This window comes from Nematolebias whitei, chromosome 1, assembly GCF_014905685.2.
Source record: "Nematolebias whitei isolate Nwh7 chromosome 1, NemWhi1, whole genome shotgun sequence".
NCBI classification, from domain to species: Eukaryota; Metazoa; Chordata; class Actinopteri; order Cyprinodontiformes; family Rivulidae; genus Nematolebias; species Nematolebias whitei.
The window spans coordinates 41885247-41887862 of NC_056498.1; positions in this window are offsets into that span (position 1 = coordinate 41885247).

Sequence of the window (2616 nt, forward strand, 5' to 3'; positions counted from 1 at the left end):
CTGATAAACATTTGTGGAGCTGGTATTTTTTAATTAGATTTGTAACAGTCTTTTGTTCATGTGGCTAGAATCTCTGAAAAAGAAAAACATATTGATACGAAAAGCGTCCTCAGCCGTTTAGATAAAAGTTCTATATCTTTGCCTCTCTGCAGGTGGTGAAATACAAGGATGTTTGCTGAGCAGAGGACAAAAGTTCACATTTACAAGAGTTTACCAGAGTTCACATACACACACCAACTTTGAAAGTCTGCAGAATGAACATGGATTAAATGATATTTAAACAATACATGTTAGTTTATTAATTTTTTTCACACTCTGCTGTTGGGGGCAATTATCCAATTCAATTCAATTCAATATTTATTTGTACAGGCTAGTCTCATTGAGCCTCAAAGAAAGAAACATGTCAGGAGACAGAGGGAGAAGAGGAAAGTCAAGAATGTAGGACTGAGGGTTGCAACTCTAAATGTGGGGACAATGACAGGCAAAGATAGAGAGCTGGCTGACATGATGCTGAGAAGGAAGGTAGATGTTTTATGTGCCCAAGAGACCAAGTGGAAAGGCAGCAAGGCTCGCAGCATTGGAGCAGTGTTCAAACTGTTTTACCATGGTGTGGATAGAAAGAGAAATGGAGTAGGGGTGGTCCTGAAGGAGGAGTTGGTAAAGAATGTAGTAGAGGTGAAAAGAGTGTCAGATAGGGTGATGTTTCTGAAGGTAGTAGAAGGTCTGATGCTAAATATCGTCAGTGGTTATGCTCCACGGGTTGGATGTGATGAGGAGGAGAAAGATACATTTTGTAAAGATCTGGATGAAATGACAGAGAGTATTCCCAGGGAGGAGAGAGTGGTGATGGAGCAGACCTGAATGGACATGTTGGTGAAGGAAACAGAGGATGAGGAAGTGATGGGTAGGTTGGGTGTCAAGGAAAGAAACCAGGAAGGACAGATGGTGATGGATTTTACCAAGAGAATGGAAATGGCTGTAGTCAACACCTAGACATAGAGTGACCTATAAGAGTGGAGGAAGGAGTACGCAGGTCGACTACATTCCGTGTAGAAGAGGAAACCTGAGGGAGATTGGAGACTGCAAGGTTGTGGCAGGGGAGAGCGTGGCCAGACAGCATCGGATGGTTGTGTGTAGAATGACTGTTGTTGTGAAGAAGAGAAAAAGAGTAAAATCAGAGAAGAAGACCAAATGGTGGAAGATGAAGAAGGAAGAATGTTGTGAGAAATTCAGAGAGGAGCTGTTAAAGGCTCTGGGTGGTAAGAAAGAGCTTCCAGATGACTGGACTACTACAGCAACAGTAATTAGAGAGACAGGTAGGAAGGTACTTGGTGTGTCATCTGGACAGAGAATTGATGATCAGGAAACCTGGTGGTGGAATAGTGAAGTGCAGGAAGCCGTTCAAAGAAAGAGGTTAGCCAAGAAAAAATATGACAGTGAGAGGACTGAAGAGAGGAGACAGGAATATAAGGAGATGGGACATAGAGCAAAGAGGGAGGAAGCTAAGACAAAGCTGAAGGTGTTTGATGAGTTGTATGGGAGACTGGACACTAAGGCCCTTTTTACACGGACACGATGGGGGAAAATGTAGTTTTTTTTCGTATGTTAATTGGAGGAAAAGATTTGCATTGACACGGACGGATTTTGTGTTTACATGCATCCGGAGGAATCCCCCCTGCCCTCCCGAATCCACTGTAGTTACCGTGCCAGGTCATTAGATGGCGCTGTGAATGTTGTACATTCACCTAATGCGCATGCGTGCTGTCTCGACACGCTCCTTTCCTCTGGGCTAAAAGCTCAGCTAATAACAACTTAATAACAAGTTAAAGCTGGATTTTGGATAAGAGTTGACAGATTTGACGCCAAGCGGGACCGCTTCATCTAACAGCTCCACACCGGTCGTTGAGTGGACCAGAACTGAGTTGACGATGTCGGACTTTACTCCGTGATAATCAGTAGCTGGTTTACAGCAGGTTAATCAATGTTCTTAATAATGTTAGCTTGTGTTTACTTCAATCACACAACAACCAACTGAGTTTTTATTTTTAATTTTTCCTGAAAGAAGAAGAAGCTGTCTCCCACCAGGCGGACCCGTTATGAACGAGGCTCGGCCCAGGTGCAGTGCAGGAGGACGTCGAAGAGAGATGTTGATTAACTATTTGTTTAAAATTCCCCTCAGTTCTTTTATTCAATCCATTTAATGTTTTAAGTTGCATTAATCAAAGGAGTGACAGCCTGAACAGCCAGATGAACAACGTGGGACATCCAGGATGAAAACAAGAGTCCAGTTCATTAATGCAGTTTACAGTTAACTTGTTTTTAATAGTGTGTTCAGTTTAATTATCAGTGTTTGTGTGACATACAGTTTGTGGTGTTGAATAAATATAAAAAATTAAACCTGATGTCTTCATTTTCAACTTTAATAACATGCAATATGTTTAGCATCATTTTAATCACATAATTTGAATTAAATAATGTCCAGATAGCTTCATTATATCTCACACTAACATAAATACTGTTTATTATTATTATTAAACTTGTTATTTAGCACATGTTCAAAATTCTCCCTGAGGTGGGAGTTGAAACTCCGTCTCACAGGAGACTCTGCCAGACGTT